We start from the raw sequence: 19,038 nt of genomic DNA, 5'->3' as shown, positions 1-19,038 counted from the left end.
GGACTCGATCCCAGGACTCCAGGATCATGACCTGAGCCGAAGGCAGCCGCTTAACCAACTGAGCCACCCAGGTGCCCCTTTATTTCTATTTTAAAGTGATATCTCCCTTATTGGTAAGTCAATTTTTACTTGATCTATGTAGAAAGATCATATTCTGGGTAACCAATAGGTATGGATATAGATAGATAAAGATTTATTATAGGAATTGACCCACACAAATGTGGAGGCTGAGAAGTCCTATGATCTGCCACCTGCAAAGTGAAGAACCAGGAGAGCCAGTGGTATAGTTCAGTCTGAGTCTGACAGCCTGAGAACAGGGTAGCTGATGGCATAAGTCCTGGTCTGAGTCTGAAGCCTCAAGAACGAGGAGCGTGCAAGTAGGGGGCACAAGATGGATCCGGGAGCACCCATTTATGAGGACAGGAGAATACAGACATTTCAGCTCTAGCAGAGAAAGAAAATCCACCCTTATTCCACCTTTTTATTCTGTTCAAGCACTCAGGGGATTGTAAGATGTTCACCCACATTGGTGAAGGCAATCTTCTTTACTAAGTCTACTGATTCGGGGCACCTGAGTGGCTCAGTTGGTTAAGCGACTGCCTTCAGCTCAGGTCATGATCCTGGAGTCCCAGGATCGAGTCCCGCATGGGGCTCCCTGCTCGGCGGGGAGTCTGCTTCTCCCTCTGGCCCTCCCCTCTCTCATGCTCTCTGTCTCTCATTCTCTGTCTCAAATAAATAAAATCTTAAAAAAAAAAAAGTCTACTGATCCAAATGCTTATCTCTTTTAGATATGCACTCACAGAAACACCCAGAAATAATGTTCACCAGCTATCTGGGCATCTTTACCCAGTCAAGATGACATATAAAATTAATGATCACAATAACCTAGATATTGCAGAATGTAATTTTCAAAGATAGCTGTACTAATATTTATCCTAACTCCCACTTTCCCATTGAGAGGTAGATCTATGTTTCCTTCCCCATAAACTGGATGGAGCTGTGTAACTGCCTTGATCAATAAACTCCACAGGAAATGACACTGCATAGCTTTTGCGGCTAGGTCATAAATGGCAACAGGATTACTTGAGGCTGGCCTCTTTCTCTCTCTCCCTGTTCAAGTGCTCTCATAGCCATGCTGGGACATCAAAAATTAAAGGCACAAAATACTGCAGAAGGCATTTCCATGGAGAAAGGTAAACAACTCTGCAGTCACTCTTCCATAAGAACACTGGTTATTTTTGTGCACAAGGCAAGAGACTGACATTCCCAAGATTTGGACAAAGACATTAAAATAAGTGACTAAATCAATATAGCCTTCAATAATCATCTGAGGCTGGAGAGAATACAATAATAACAGTAACAATGACACATTAAGAGTTGAGGATCCAGAATTCTACTGAGAAAAGAAGAGTGGTGAATTAAGGTTTCAGTCTGCCAATTTTCCCCTCAAAAATGTTTGTTAATTTCAGAAGCTATTTAGGACATTAACCTAAGGGACAAAACAGAAAGCTTCCAAAAAGCAGAGCTGAAGGCTTAGAGTTAGGACCTCTGCAGCAAGTAATACTCTGGTGATAGCCTCAATTTCTGATGTGGACGACATTTTCAGTTGATGAAGCTCTAGTAGTGGAAATTATTTAGAGGTAAACAGAGCCCTAACAGACATGCAATCTCACGCACAGCTGAGTCAGTATATGACTGAATTAAATCAATCGCTTAACCTGTCTAGGAAAGTAAAAACTGACAAAAATAAAAAGGGAAGTAGATAGATGTGAAAACCAAATAGGATATTTGAACATATTTTTTTCAGTATCTGAGGGGGAAAAAAAGGATTTTAAGAAAATTGTTTGAAGTAATTCTAGGAAGATGCAATAGAAAGAGCAGGATTCTCTCTCCCTACCTAGACAACAATTGCATTAGTAGAATCTGTTTGCTTTAACTATTTTGGAACTCTGAGTAGATTGAAGGCTTGCATCTTCCAGGAGAAAGCTTGGGTGGCAAGTTGCAGTTAAATGTGGTCATTCAGTTCTTAGCACAGTAGTAGCTACCTGTCTCCTATGGCAGACAACTACATACATGGTTCAGGGTCAGCTGCACAGAGCATGTGGGAGCCAGGATGGGGAAAAAGGGCACTGTCCTCCAAATATTGGGAATGTGGTAACTGATTGTTATCAGACATGCAGACAGACACAGGGGCAGCCATTGTTGTTGAACCTCCTCCCACTGTTGCAAGCCCTTCTCCCTTCCAGAGCATTTAAAGTGACTTTCATAGCATTTAAAGGGCTAGCATCTTTCCTTCATCTTCATTTATCTCTTTTATCCCTCTGGGAGCCAGACATTGAAGACTGGGACATTCAAAAGATGCTGCATATGCAGGGGGAATTAGAAAGACATTGTGCATGACCATGGGAAAACGCAGGCTCAGAAAAGTCCTGAGAAGACATTACCTTTACACTTAATCCTGATCTTCAGCCTAGAGAGTCTACAACAGTAAAATAAACAAAACCCACAGCAAACCCTAGGGAAGGTAGGAATGGGGGGATCTGATTTCCAGAGTTACTACATTATTAGATTCAAATGTCTAGTTTTAAACCTAAAATCTCAAGGCATACAAAGAAATAGCAAATTATGGCCCACTCAAAGGAAAAAATAAACCAACACAACTGTCCCTCAAAAAGATCTGATAGTGAATCTATTAGACAAAAACTTTGAAACAATTATCTTAAAGATACTCAAAGAGCTAAAGGAAGTCATGGAGAAAGTCAAGAAAATTATGTATGAACAAGATGGAAATATCAAAAAAGTAATAGAAAACATGAAATAAACCAAGAAGAAATTCTGGAGATGAGAAGTGCAAGGACTGATGGAAAAATTCACTGAAGAGATTCAAAGGCAGATTTGAGCATGTAAATGAAAAAATCAGGGAATGTGAAGATAGGACAATGAAAAGTATCAAGTCTGAGGAATAGAAAGAAAAAAAGTCTAAAGAAAAGTGAATAGAGCCTGAGAAACAAGTGGGACACCATCAAGTGGACCAACATATGCATCATGGGAGTCCCACAAAAAAAGATACCAAGAAGAAACACAATATTTGAAAAAATAATGGCTGAAAACTTCCCAAATTTGAAGGAAAATGTGAATATTAACATCCAAGAAGCTTAATGACCTCCAAGTATGATGAATCAGAGACACCCACAATGAGACACATGGTAATCAAACTGTTAAAAGACAATGACAGGGTGCCTGGGTGGCTCAGTTGGTTAAGCGACTGCCTTCAGCTCAGGTTATGATCCTGGAGTCCTGGGATCGAGTCCCATATCGGGCTCCCTGCTCAGTGGGGGGTCTGCTTCTCCCTCTGACTCTCTTCCCTCTCGTGCTCTCTCTATCTCATTCTCTCTCTCAAATAAATAAATAAAATCTTTAGAGAAAAAAAAAAGACAATGACAAAGAGAATTTTGGAAGGATGAGGAAGAAGTGAATCATATCATAGGAGGGCTCCTCAGCAGGATTGTCAACAGATTTCTCAACAAAAACTTTAGAGACCAAAGGCAGTTAGTTGATATAGTCAAAATGCTAAAGAAAAATATTAATGCAGAATCCTATATCCAGCAGAATGGTCATTCAAAAGGAGGAAAAAATAAAGATATTCTCAGATAAACAAGAACTGAGGGAGATCATTACTGTTAGATCTTCTCTGTAAAAATGCTAGAAAAAATTATCTGAGAATAAAGTGAAAATATTTTTATTTGCTGTCTTTTTATGTAGCAAATTCCAAAGAATCTGAGATAAAATATTAAACAAAATAAATGAATTTGACCAACAAGCTTGCTGAAGAAAACAAAGTCTCTGTAGTAACAAATAAAGGAAAAAATTTAAAAAGAAATCACTTGTAAAAACAACAGAAAACATCAAGTACCGAGGAATACATCTAAAATTGTGTTACTCCAAAAGGTATCTAACATCTATGAGACAAATTAAAGATGGTCCAATTAAACGGAAATATATGTTCAAGATTTGAATGACTCAATATTGCTAAACATCTCATACCTTGCCATATTTACCAGTAGTATTAATGTAATCCCAATAAGCATCTTTGTCAAAATTGAAAGCTGATTCTTCAAATTGTAGGAAATTGAAAAGTGCCAAGAAGAACCTATAGAATCTTAAAGAAGATAATATTGGGGGGGGGGGCGGAGCAAGATGGCAGAGGAGTAGGAGACCTGGATTTCGTCTGGTCCCAGGAATTCAGCTGGATAGGGATCAAACCATTCTGAACACCTACAAACTCAACAGGAGATTGAAGAAAAGAAGAGCAACAACTCTCTCATCAGAAAAGCAACAACTTTCTGGAAGGTCTTTTCTGATTTGTTTAGAGTATATTTTCTGGGGACGTGGTTACTCTGCTAGCATTTTGTTCTCTCATTAATCTATTCTCCTCTGCACAAAATGACAAGATGGAAAAAATCACCTCAACAAAAAGAACAAGAGGTAGTACCGACTGCCAGGGACCTACTCAATACGGACGTTAGTACGATGTCAGATCTAGAGTTCAGAATCATCACTTTAAAGATACTAGCTGGGCTTGAAAAAATTATGGACGTTATTAGAGAAACCCTTTCCGGAGAAGTAAAAGAGCTAAAATCCAACCAAGTAGATATCAAAAAGGCTATTAATGAGGTGCAATCAAAAATGGGTGCGCTAAGTGCTAGAATAAATGAGGCAGAAGAGAGAATCAGTAATATAGAAGATGAAATGATGGAAAATAAAGAAGCTGAGAAAAAGAGAGATAAACAACTACTGGATCACGAGGGCAGAATTCGAGAGATAAGCGATACCATAAGACGACACAACATTAGAATAATTGGGATCCCAGAAGAAGAAGAAAGAGAGAGGGGGGCAGAAGGTATAATGGAGCAAATTATACCAGAGAACTTCCCTAATTTGGGGAAAGAAACAGGCATGAAAATCCAGGAAGCACAGAGAACCCCTCTCAATATCAAGAAAAATAGGTCAACTCCCCGACATCTAATAGTAAAACTTACGAGTCTCATAAACAAAGAGAAAATCCTGAAAGCAGCTCGGGAGAAGAGATAGGTAACCTACAAGGGTAGAAACATTAGATTGGCAACAGACCTATCCACAGAGACCTGGCAGGCCAGAAAGGACTGGCAGGATATATTCAGAGCACTAAATGACAAAAATATGCAGCCAAGAATACTCTATCCAGCTAGGCTGTCATTGAAAATTGAAGGAGAGATAAAAAGCTTCCAGGACAAACAAAAACTAAAGGAATTTGCAAACACAAAACCAGCCCTACAGGAAATCTTGAAAGGGGTCCTCTAAGCAAAGAGAGAGCCTAAAAGCAACATAGACCAGAAAGGAACACAGACAATATACGGTAACAGTCACCTTACAGGCAATACAATGGCACTAAATTCCTATCTTTCAATAGTTACCCTGAATGTAAATGGGCTAAATGCCCCAATCAAAAGACACAGGCTAACAGACTGGATTAAAAAACAAGACCCATCGATATGCTGTCTGCAAGAGACTCATTTTAGAACCAAAGACACCCCCAGATTGAAAGTGAGAGGGTGGAAAACTATTTACCATGCTAATGGACAGCAAAAGAAAGCTGGGGTGGCAATCCTTATATCAGACAAATTAGATTTTAAACCAAAGACTGTAATAAGAGATGAGGAAGGACACTATATCATACTTAAAGGATCTATCCAACAAGAAGATCTAACAATTTTAAATATGTATGCCCCTAACATGGGAGCAGCCAATTATATAAGGCAATTAATAACAAAAGCAAAGAAACACATCGACAACAATACAATAATAGTGGGGGACTTTAACATCCCCCTCACTGAAATGGACAGATCGTCTAAGCAAAAGATCAACAAGGAAATAAAGACTTTAAATGACACACTGGACCAAATGGACTCACAGACATATTCAGAACATTCCACCCCAAAGCAACGGAATACACATTCTTCTCTAGTGCCCATGGAACATTCTCCAGAATAGATCACATCCTAGGTCATAAATCAGGTCTCAACCAGTACCAAAAGATTGGGATCATTCCCTGCCTATTTTCAGACCACAATGCTTTGAAACTAGAACTCAATCACAAGAGGAAAGTCAGAAAGAACTCAAATACATGGAGGCTAAAGAGCATCCTACTGAAGAATGAATGGGTCAACCAGGAAATTAAAGAAGAATTAAAAAAATACATGGAAACCAATGAAAATGAAAACACAACTGTTCAAAATCTTTGGGATGCAGCAAAGGCAGTCCTAAGAGGAAAGTATATAGCAATACAAGCCTTTCTCAAGAAACAAGAAAGGTCTCAAGTACACAACCTAACCCTCCACCTAAAGGAGCTGGAGAAAGAACAGCAAATAAAGCCTAAACCCAGCAGGAGAAGAGAAATCATAAAGATCAGAGCAGAAATCAATGAAATAGAAACTAAAAGAACAGTAGAACAGATCAACGAAACTAGGAGCTGGTTCTTTGAAAGAATTAACAAGATTGATAAACCCCTGGCCAGACTTATCAAAAAGAGAAGAGAAAGGACCCAAATCAACAAAAGCATGAATGAAAGAGGAGAGATCACAACCAACACCAAAGAAATACAAACAATTATAAGAACATATTATGAGCAACTCTATGCCAGCAAATTAGATAACCTGGAAGAGATGGATGCATTCCTAGAGATGTATCAACTACCGAAACTGAACCAGGATGAAATAGAAAACCTGAACAGACCTATAACCACTAAGGAAATTGAAGCAGTCATCAAAAATCTCCCAAAAAACAAAAGCCCAGGGCCAGATGGCTTCCCAGGGGAATTCTACCAAACATTTCAAGAAGAATTAATACCTATTCTTCTGAAACTGTTCCAAAAAATAGAAACGGAAGGAAAACTTCCAAACTCATTTTATGAGGCCAGCATTACCTTGATCCCCAAACCAGAAAAAGACCCCATCAAAAAGGAGAATTACAGACCAATATCCCTGATAACATGGATGTAAAAATTCTCACCAAAATACTAGCCAATAGGATCCAACAGTACATTAAAAGGATTATTCACCATGACCAAGTGGGATTTATTCCTGGGCTGCAAGGTTGGTTCAGCATCCGCAAATCAATCAATGTGATACAATACATTAACAAAAGAAAGAACAAGAATCATATGATCCTCTCAATAGATGCAGAAAAAGCTTTTGACAAAGTACAGCATCCTTTCTTGATCAAAACTCTTCAGAGTATAGGGATCGAGGGTACATACCTCAATATCATAAAAGCCATCTATGAAAAACCTACAGCAAATATTATTCTCAATGGGGAAAAACTAACAGCTTTCCCCCTAAGGTCAGGAACACGGCAGGGATGTCCACTATCACCACTGCTATTCAACATAGTATTGGAAGTCCTAGCCACAGCAATAAGACAACAGAAAGAAATCAAAGGCATCCAAATTGGCAAAGAAGAAGTCAAACTCTCACTCTTTGCAGAGGATATGATACTTTATGTGGAAAACCCAAAAGACTCCACCCCAAAACTGCTAGAACTCATACAGGAATTCAGTCAAGTGGCAGGATATAAAATCAATGCACAGAAGTCAGTGGCATTCCTATACACCAACAACAAGACAGAAGAAAGAGAAATTAAGGAGTCGATCCCATTTATAATTGCACCCCAAACCATAAGATACCTAGGAATAAATCTAACCAAAGAGACAAAGGATCTGTACTCAGAAAACTATAAAATACTCATGAAAGAAATTGAGAAAGACACAAAGAAATGGAAAAACGTTCCATGCTCATGGATTGGAAGAACAAATATTGTGAAGATGTCAATGCTACCTAGAGCAATGTACACATTCAATGCAATCCCCATCAAAATACCATCCACTTTTTTCAAAGAAATGGAACAAATCATCCTAAAATTTGTATGGAACCAGAAAAGACCCCGCATAGCCAGAGGAATGTTGAAAAAGAAAAGCAAAGCCGGCGGCATCAGAATTCCGGACTTCAAGCTCTATTACAAAGCTGTCATCATTAAGACAGCATGGTACTGGCACAAAAACAGACACATAGATCAATGGAACTGAATAGAGAGCCCAGAAATGGATCCTCAACTCTATGGTCAACTAATCTTCGACAAAGCAGGAAAGAATGTCCAATGGAACACAGACAGTCTCTTCAACAAATGGTGTTGGGAAAATTGGATAGCCACATGCAGAAGAATGAAACTGGACCATTTCCTTACACCACACACAAAAATAGACTCCAAATGGTTGAAAGACCTCAATGTGAGACAGGAGTCCATCAAAATCCTAAAGGAGAACACAGGCAGCAACCTCTTTGACCTCAGCCGCAGCAACTTCTTCCTAGAAACATCGCCAAAGGCAAGGGAAGCAAGGGCAAAAATGAACTATTGGGGACTTCATCAAGATAAAAAGCTTTTGCAAAGCAAAGGAAACAGTCAACAAAACCAAAAGACAACCGACAGAATGGGAGAAGATATTTGCAAATGACATATCAGATAAAGGGCTAGTATCCAAAATCTATAAAGAACTCATCAAACCCAACACCCAAAGAACAAAGAATCCAATCAAGAAATGGGCAGAAGACATGAACAGACATTTCTCCAAAGAAGACATCCAAATGGCCAACAGACACATGAAAAAGTGCTCAATATCACTCAGCATCAGGGAAATCCAAATCAAAACCTCAATGATATACCACCTCACACCAGTCAGAATGGCTAAAATTAACAAGTCAGGAAACGACAGATGTTGGCGGGGATGAGGAGGAAGGGGAACCCTCCTACACTGTTGGTGGGAATGCAAGCTGGTGCAGCCACTCTGGAAAACTGTATGGAGGTTCCTCAAAAAGTTGAAAATAGAGCTACCCTATGATCCAGCAATTGCACTACTGGGTATTTACCCCAAAGATACAAAAGTAGGAATCCAAGGGGTACTTGCACCCCGATGTTTATAGCAGCAATGTCTACAATAGCCAAACTGTGGAAAGAGCCAAGATGTCCATCGACAGATGAATGGATAAAGAAGAGTTGTATATATATACAATGGAATATTATGCAGCCATCAAAAGGAATGAGATCTTGCCATTTGCAACGACATGGATGGAACTGGAGGGTATTATGTTGAGTGAAATAAGTCAAACAGAGAAAGACATGTATCATATGATCTCACTGATATGAGGAATTCTTAATCGCAGGAATCAAACTGAGTGTTGTTGGAGTGGGGGGTGGGGTGGGAGGGATGGGGTGACTGAGTGATAGACACTGGGGAGGGTATGTGCTTTGGTAAGCGCTGTGAATTGTGCAAGACTGTTGAATCTCAGATCTGTACCTCTGAAACAAATAATGCAATATATGTTAAGAAAAAAAAAAGAAGAAGAAGAAGAGGGTAGCGGGAGGGGAAGAGTGAAGCGGGGGAAATCAGAGGGGTAGACGAACCATGAGAGACGGTGGACTCTGAAAAGCAAATGGGGTTCTAGAGGGGAGGGGGGTGGGAGGATGGGTTAGCCTGGTGGTGGGTATTGAGGAGGGCACATTCTGCATGGAGCACTGGGTGTTGTGCACAAACAACGAATCATGGAACACTTCATCTAAAACTAATGATGTAATGTATGGGGATTAACATAAGAATAAAAAAAATAAAAAGATAAAAAAAAAAAGAAGATAAAATTGGAGGGCATATCACATCAGACATCAAGACTCTTTATAATGCCACTATAAATAAAACAAACCAGTACAGGTAACAGAATACACAAACCAACTAATGGAAAAAAAATAGATTCCTGACACATTTCAACACAAATATGGTCACTGGATTTAAAAAGCTGAAATGTGGCTGGAGAAAGAATGGTTTTTTAATAAATGGTGCTGGATTTAACTGATACGTAGCAGAAAAAAGATCTTAAAAAATACCTTACAGCATAAACAAATATCAATTCCAGATGGAATGCTCTCCTGAATGTGAAAAGTAAAACTAAAACTTACTGATCATAATATTACAAAATATCTCCATAATCCTGAGATAAGCACAGATTTATCAAAGGACAGGAAATCACACAAAACATGCATGAACATTTTATTTAATAAATAATCTGACTTCATTAAAATTAAGGACTTTTGTTCCCCTAAATAATTTTCATGTGTCATACAATGGATTTGCATCTGAAATATATAAAGAATACCTTCAAATTCATAAGAAAAAGAGGAAAGTCTCTCTTAAAAATATGCAATAGTTTTGAACAGATAATTCAGTGAAAATGATGCCTTGTTCTCATAATGATATGAGAAAAGACTTTGTTATTTGTAATCAGTGATTTACAAATGAAAATCAAAATGAGATACATACACTTATATACCTACAGTGCTAGACTAAAAATCAATATGTAAACAAATTGTCGATAACAGATGAGAAACAAACTCCCAAACACGGTTAGCAAGCTGTTTTAGGAAAAATGGCAGTATCTACTAAACATATCCTAAGACACCAGTGTCATTTCCAGGAATCTACCTAATGGAAATGAGACCATACACCATCAACAGACATGTACATTAATGTTTATAGTGGCTTAATTATTTAGAGACACAACCTGGAATAAAAAATGTGTATCAACAGTAAGATGGATAAATGCATTTTATGTGCAATTTATTGTATATATAGCACACATCAAATAAAATATTAAAAAATCTTCCTAGTTTGCATTTATTAAGCTATGTTTTTGGTAGGAGCCATGAAAGCTAATATCTACAAGGGCTCATGATGCAACATGCACCATCTAAATGAGACAAACCATGCACAGCTCCAGCAAAATGCTATCATAACAGATTGTGAATCCAGTGTGGCCGTATTTTCTAATATGTTAAAGAAACTAGAATTTTTTTTTTCTAAACTGTATTTTATAATACATTATGGAAGTTAGATGTTTTGTGGAATTTTCTAATTTTAAGTGTCCCTTTTATCTCCTAAAACATATCCCAGCATAAAAAATGTAAAATGTCTTTGGTCCAGGGGCAAATGTTTGGTGCTCATTGAGATCTCAGTATGGTCATTACTACCAGCCGTTTACCCAAAGAATACAAAAAACACTAATTTGAAAGGATATATGCACCCCATGTTTATTGCAGCATTATTTACAAGAGCCAAATTATGGAAGCAGCCCAAGCATCCATCCATAGATGAATGGATAAAGAAGACATGGTATATATATACAATGGAATATTACTGTCACAAAAAGAATGAAATCTTGCCATTTGCCATGACATGGATGAAGCTAGAGAATATAATGCTCAGTGAAATAAGTCAGAGTAAGACGAATACCATATGATTTTACTCATAGGTGGAATTAAAAAACAAAATAAGGGAACAAAGGAAGAAAAAGAGACAAACCAAAAAGCAGACTCTTAACTATAGAGAACAAACAGATGGTCACCAGAGGCGAGGTGGGGGGGGGGGGAATAGGGAAAGGGGATTAAGAGTATACTTATCTTGATGAGCACCAGGTGATGGATGGAACTGTTAGATCACTATATTGTACTATGTAAACTACACTGGAATTAAAGCAAAATTTTAAAAATCTTGAAAATAGATTTCTTCGTAATTTTTGGGGGGGAGGGAGAGATGTCTATTTGCCCCTTTGTATTTGCTTAGGCAACCTCTGTGCAGTGTTAAGTTTTTGTTGTTATTGCTGTTTTTTCCTTATCATGGCATATTTCCCTCTTAGGTACCTTAGCTTTCACAAGTCACTTTTATTCTTTTAGCCAGATCAGCTGACTGTTAATGAATAACATTCCACACTGAATCATCAATATGGAATGGTTGCAATCCAATTGCTTGTCAGGATGTATAACGTCAAATCGGCTATTGCTCAATATTTATGAAAAGCGAGTTGAGAGGCCAAATATTTATGGGAAAATTTCTGAATGGTAAGCACTGAACTCATATCTCTAAATACTCTAATAGCTATCTGCAAATTAATCCATAGTGTAAGTTTACCAGCAGCCTGGATCACATAATTTTACCACCTCCTAATACAAGAGCATTTACAGAATTGCATTTTGGCTAGATGCCATCATCATGCAATGAGGGCTAGTATAAGAAACATCCCTAAGGCATTTGTGGCTTTTATGCTACATACTGCTTTTCCTATGACAAATCCCCAGAGAAATCTCTCTCTGATCTTAGTATCAGGAAAAGGCGTGCTTGCTAATTGAATTGCTTTTGTTTCATGGACCCTCTGATTTATGTGCTTCTCTACTTCTCAAAATAAGGGTACCTGGAAGTAGATCCATGTAAAGAAAGCTAGAGAATGAATGTTGAGTATGGATATTTTCTCTGGAAAATTAACTTCATTCAAACATGTAGAGAAACATTCTGAATTCTGGAGCTCTCAAAACACTTTGCCACACACGGGCATAAATAAATTCATCAAAATTCAATGTCTTCATTTTGATAATCAATATTTTTAGCTTTTCATTTATTTTGTTTCACAAACATCTTACAAGCATAAATTTGACCATAAGTTTAAATCCACTAAAAATGTGCAAGAAAATTTAGACTATAAAGATATGAAATAATTAAGACTATGACAGATAAGGAATCGTTTCTGATGTAACCCCCAAGGATTTTGACAAGAAATGTGAAAGCATTAATCAATTATACCAAGAAATTTGGTAGAAAACATACTCAAATGCTTCCATGAAATACATACTGAAATAAAGATGAACTCTGATTCCTTTTATACAAAAAAACCTGAAGTATGACAACCTGAATATATGACCTTCATGTAATTCTTCGTACGTATTTAGTCCTTCTTGTCTTATTCATCGTATCATTAAAGACTGACTTACAAAATTGTAATTTTACCATATACTATTTGAGCCTGAAATTTCACTTAATCACTACAAAACAAAATGGTGGATGTTGTGAGTTCACATGAAAGATTACTGTGTTTCCTTCGCTGTGCAGAAGTTTTTATCTTGATGAAGTCCCAACAGTTTATTTTTGCTTTTGTTTCCCTTGCCTCAAGAGAAGTATCTAGTAAGAAGTTGCTACAGCCAATGTCAAGGAGGTTACTGCTTGTGCTCTCCTCTAGGATTTTGATGGTTTCCTGTCTCACATTTAGGTCTTTCATCCATTTTAAACTTATTTTTGTGTACAGCGTAAGAAAGTGGTCCAGTTTCATTCTTTTGCATGTTGTTCTCCAGTTTTCCCAACACCATTTGTTGAAGAGACTGTCTTTTTTTCGTTGGATATTCTTTCCTGCTTTGTTGCAGATTCATTGGCCATAGAGTTCTGACCCATAGAGTTGTGGCTCTAATTTTAGGTTTTTTATTCTGTTCCATTGATCTATATGCCTGTTTTTGTGGCAGTACCAGACTGCCTTAATCACTACAGCTTGAAACAAGTGTGTGAGGTAAGGACAAGAGGACACTAAATGCTCTAAAAGGTAAAGAACAGGACACTAACAGGATTCATACTAGAATCAGACATTCACATTAACAATATTGAATGCAAGGAGATCAATACCTCCAGATTTTTAAAGGCTCGTGGTTATGAACACACAACTACAAATCAAATCGAAACAGGCAAAATAGACATTACCATATACAGTGTTTTTCAGAAGACAGCCACCTTTCCAAATGTTCCTTTTAAAAAAGGCTCAGGACATCACTCATCATCAGGGAAATGCAAATCAAAACCACAATGAGACATCACCTCACATCTGTTGCAAAGGCCAGAATAAAAAAAGACAAGAAATAACAAGTGTGGGCAAGTGTGGAAAAAAAGGAACTTTTGTGCACTCTTGGTGGGAATCTAAGTTGGTGCAGCCACTGTGGAAACAATATGGAGGTTCCTTAAAAAATCAAAAATATAATTACCATAGTAGGTAATTACCACTACTAGGTTCTTACCCAAAGAGAATGAAAACTAATTCGAAAAGATATATTCATTCCTATGTTTAACACAGCGTTATTTACAATAGCCAAGATACAGAAGCCACCCAAGTGTCCATCAATAGGTAAATGGATAAAGAAGAGGTAATATGTATACAAGGGAATATCAGCCATAAAAACGGTGAGATCTTGCCATCTGTAACATCATGGATAGACCTAGAGGGTATTATGCTAAGTAAAATAAGTCAGACAGAAAAAGACAAATACCATATGATTTCACTTATATGTGGAATCTGAAAAACAACATAAATGAATAACCAAACAAAAATCAGAAACAGACTCATAAATACAGAGAATGAACTGATGGCTGGCAGAGGGGACGGTGGTGGGGGGATGGGCATCGTGGGTGACAGAGTGGGAGGTACAAGCTTCCTGTTATGCAGTGAATAAGTCATGGGGACAAAAGCTACAGCATAGGGAATATAGTCAATGGTTTTATAACAGTGCTACACTTGTACTGAGACACCTGAAACAGACTGTGTTGGCTGACTGGAATTTAAATAAAAAATTAAAAAAAAAAAAGAATGCAAGATAGAATGCATTTAAATTTTTCCCCTGAATCATTCACCTAGAGAAGCAGAGTTAGTGGACTTTGGCTAAAACACCTTTTTGACTGTTTTAGTATCATATGTTATGCATATATTAATATTTTAATAATCATAATTGTATAAATGCTGTCCACTAGTTTTCCCTTCAGAATAAACATACAGGAAAAAATGGAAAATACTGAATTATAGTTACTGACCAGAATATAAATATCATAAATAACATAGTCAGTATTCTTGAAATAATATTGTAATAGCAGCTGGTAAGTGAAAAGGAGAATGCAGACGGTGACCAAATTGTAGGCTTACTAAAACGCTAAAATATAATTTCTAATATTGACAGATTAAGACGTAATTTTAAAATATATCATATAAATAAAAATAACCACGAAACACAAAATTTGAGAGCAGTGAACGAAGAGGAAGGTATGTTTCCATAAGCTAAATTCTTTAGTAGTTAACAAATATCTGAAATTAAGGAATGGACATAAATGCATGGTATGTAAATTTTATTAAAAAGATTAAGACATTTATTTTATTTATTTGAGGGAGGGAGAGAGAGAGAGCACGTGCACACACAAGAGAGCACAAGCGGTGGAGAGGGAGAGGCAGGTTTCCCGTGGAGCAGGGAGCCCAATGCGGGACTCGAACCCAGGACCCTGGGATCATGACCTGAGCTGAGGGCAGATGCCCAACCGACTGAGCCACTCAGGTGCCCCCCAGATGAAGACAACTTTTAAAAGCGGTTTCTTTTAGGAGGACATAATTTAGGATAATATAGAGCAGAATTTTTTATTTTTAAATTTATTTTTTTAAGATTTTATTTATTTGCCAGAGAGAGAAAGAGAGAGCACAAGCAGGGGGAGTGGCAGGCAGAGGGAGAAGCAGGCTTCCCACCGAGCAAGGAGCCTGATGCAGGGCTCAATCCCAGGACCCCGGGATCATGACCTGAGCAGTAAAAGAACAGCTGGTCAAACCTTGGGTTATAAATATAGTTACACTTAGGAGCGCCTGGGTGGTTCAGTCGGTTGAGTGTCTATCTTCAGCTCAGGTCATGATCTTCAGGTCCTGGGATTGAGCTCTGCGTAGGGCTCCTTGCTCAGCATGGAGCCTGCCTGTCCCTCTCCTTTCCTCTCTGCTCCTCCCCCACTTGCGGGCTCTTTCTCTCTCTCTCTCTCTGCAAATAAATAAAACCTTAAATAAATAAATTTATATTGACTATGATTCAAAAACGAGATTACCAAATCCATGTATAATGCTATCAAATGCTTTTTAATGTACTCCTATTTAAATAATAGCTTCCTAAATACAGGACAAAATTTTTATATTAAAGTTCATGGAGCACTGGGTGTTATACGCAAACAATGAATCATGGATCACTACATAAAAACTAATGATGTAATGTATGGTGATTAACATAACATAATAATAAAAAATAAAATTTATGAAACACTAGTGAAAGGACCATTTTGTACATCTTTAATGAGGATACATTTTATATAAAGTGCCTAATTGTGAAATCAATGATGAACACATTTTCAAATGACATCAATTTTTAAAAGATCTTATTTATTTATTCATTTATTTATTTGAGAGAGAAAGAGAGAGAGTAGGCAGGGGCAAGGGGCAGAGGGAGAAGGGGAGAATCTTAAGCAGACTCCGTGCTGAGCATGGAGCCCACACAGGGCTCAATCTCAGGACCCTGAGATCATGACCTGAACCAAAATCAAGAGTCGGGTGGTTTAACTGACTGAGCCACCCAGGTGCCCCCAAATGATATCGACTTCAAATCACTTTAAAAATAATATGCGGAATGTCTGTAGACTCGATAACACTATGAGTTATATAATACATTTCAATGGCTTTTGCAGACCAAATGTATTAGTCGCCTCCATATTATTGTATCACTAGCTTACCTCCAGGCAATGTGGAAAATATCTATCTTGTTGTAAAAGTGATAAAGTTTATTAAAATCAGTGACCAATTCATTGATCTTTGTGGAGTTTTTTATGAAGGAATGTAAAATTGTGTTGACTTACTCTAATATAAAAGTATACCTTCCATCATGGTTTTGCAAATTCACTATCTAATTAAACCTGACAACATCACAGTAATGATATTTAAGTTCAGTTGGTAGATAGAGAGTTGATTGCTTGAGCCTTCTTTACATATGATGAAAGGGTTTTTTTTGTTTTTTTTTAAAGATTTTATTTATTTATTCATGAGAGACAGAGACAGAGACAGAGGGAGAAGCAGGCTCCCCGCGGAGCAGGGAGCCCGATGCGGGACTCGATCCCAGGACCCTGGGATCACGACCTGAGCTGAAGGCAGATGCTTAACCGACTGAGCCACCCAGGCGTCCCCATATGATGAAAGTTATACTTTAGTTATAAAATAAGTAACATTCCCAGTCATTTTTCCTCACAGTGAAATTCCTTTGATGAGTATTTAACTGAGATAGAAAAAAACGAACTTCACTATTGAGCCATGGAGCCTTCAACTCAATCATAAAGCAGAATGAATTTGATCGCCAGTCAAAAAGATGTATTGCTTACTACTTTGCTAAAACTGGGCAATGACGGCACCTGGGTGGCTCAGTTGTTAAGCGTCTGTCTTCGGCTCAGGTCATGATCCTGGAGTCCTGGGATCGAGCCCCGCATCGGGTCAGAGCAGAATCGGGAAACCTGCTTCTACCTCTCCCATTCCCCCTGCTTCTGTTCCCTCTCTCGCTGACTCTCTCTGTCAAATAAATAAATAAAATCTTTAAAAAACAAAAACACAAAGAAAAACAAACAAAAAAAAAACTGGGCAATGAGCTTCTCTTTCAAGAAATATGGTAGGTCAAGTACTCAAAGAGGCCTTTCTCATAATGATCGACTATAATTCTAGATAAAAATGTTTTTACCTGTTTAAATGGTTGATATAACAGAGAAAATCAGAAGGTATTCTTAGAGTCAAAGGAAAAGAAAAAGAAAGGAAGGAAGAAAAGATGGAAGGGAGGAGGAGGTGGGAGGGAGGAAAGGAGAAAGGGAGGGAGAGTAGAAGCTAAGAAGGAAAAAGTGTGAATTCAGAGAGATAAATAAGCATAGAGCTCATTATACCCTAAGGTTACCAGCTAAGGTGGAGTAGAAACCATGATTCAAACACTAGCTTAAGATACAGAAGACAAAACCTGGTGACTACTATTTGGGAGCTCAGATCTGAGATTGCTATATAAAAAACCTGTTATCTCAGAGGCGGAAGGCCCCAGTGGATGAACTAGAAAACACAGCAAACAGAACAGTGTATTCTAGACTTTCTCTACCTTTTCCTTTGCCTTTGGTGCTCTGTGGGGTGCATTTTGAAGTCATCTAGGAATATGGTGAAATTTTTCATCTGATTTTGGTTTACCACACTGTGACCTCCTCCTTTCCACAATCTTTCCTTTTAGTAACCAATCTCCAAGGCAGCTACAAACTCTACCAGATCAGGCATTTTACATGAGTGCCATCTCTCTGTGGGCCCAAATTTGGGAATATATTCAGTGAACTGGCCAATTAAATGAAGGTTTTATCTAGAGTGTTTCCTCTTCTTTCAAGAATGGTATTACCTTCAGTTCTTGCCTTTTTTACTTACTCTCAGATGTCATCAAAAGGTGAGCTTTTTTTTCTCATATTTGTCCCCAAATTTATAATTGTTTCTGAAATAAGATACTTTACCACTGCGAAATAGAATTTTATCTCTTTCTTACAGCATATCATCCTTTCTAGAATAATCTAATTAAATTACTCTCATTTTAAACATAATTTAATGACTGACACAATTTCAATTACTTAAAAATGTAATATCAATAGTAAATACTATTTTAGATTACTATCTGATACCAAAAGACAATAGTAAATAATAAACATTTGGTCCTAGATCTTGAGAACATAAATATACACATAGTGCAAGAAATTTATCAATTGCTTAAAATATCAAACATTTGCATTTTTCTTAATTATAAATAATCTTCCTCTTTATCAGAATTTGTTTTGCTGAAGGATGAGCGATTTGTGATGCAAAGTAAATCTGTAAGATCATTATAAATGGCAGGCTTTAGAAGATGGTGAGGGGGCAATCCATCTAGATAAAAGAAATTTGCTGGGGTTTTTTAATCATTGAAAATCATCTTCTGTAACATGCTCAGGGGGAAAAAAACATTTACTTTCCTCTTCTAATTTTCTAAACAACATGCTGATTTATACAGCTCTACTGATGCAGAAATAATTGGTAATTCAGAAGAATATATCACACAATAGTCTTGAATATCTTAACATTTTTGTCTCAAATTGGGTAATCACTTAGCTCTTTCTTCTTCTATTACAGTTCCTTAATATGGATTAAATGACTGAATATTTGCAGTGATGCTCTCTTTAACCATATAAATATACGCTATTGGTTAGTAACATGTATTCTGAGAAGTCCTCCTATATACTATCCAATATAAAGTCCAGAAAGCAATGCCTTC

The sequence above is a fragment of the Mirounga angustirostris genome, unplaced genomic scaffold (genome assembly GCF_029215605.1).
Source record: "Mirounga angustirostris isolate CCGP_5_RB_7025 unplaced genomic scaffold, mMirAng1.0.hap1 SCAF_6, whole genome shotgun sequence".
Classification (NCBI taxonomy): domain Eukaryota; kingdom Metazoa; phylum Chordata; class Mammalia; order Carnivora; family Phocidae; genus Mirounga; species Mirounga angustirostris.
This window is presented reverse-complemented; position numbering follows the sequence as displayed.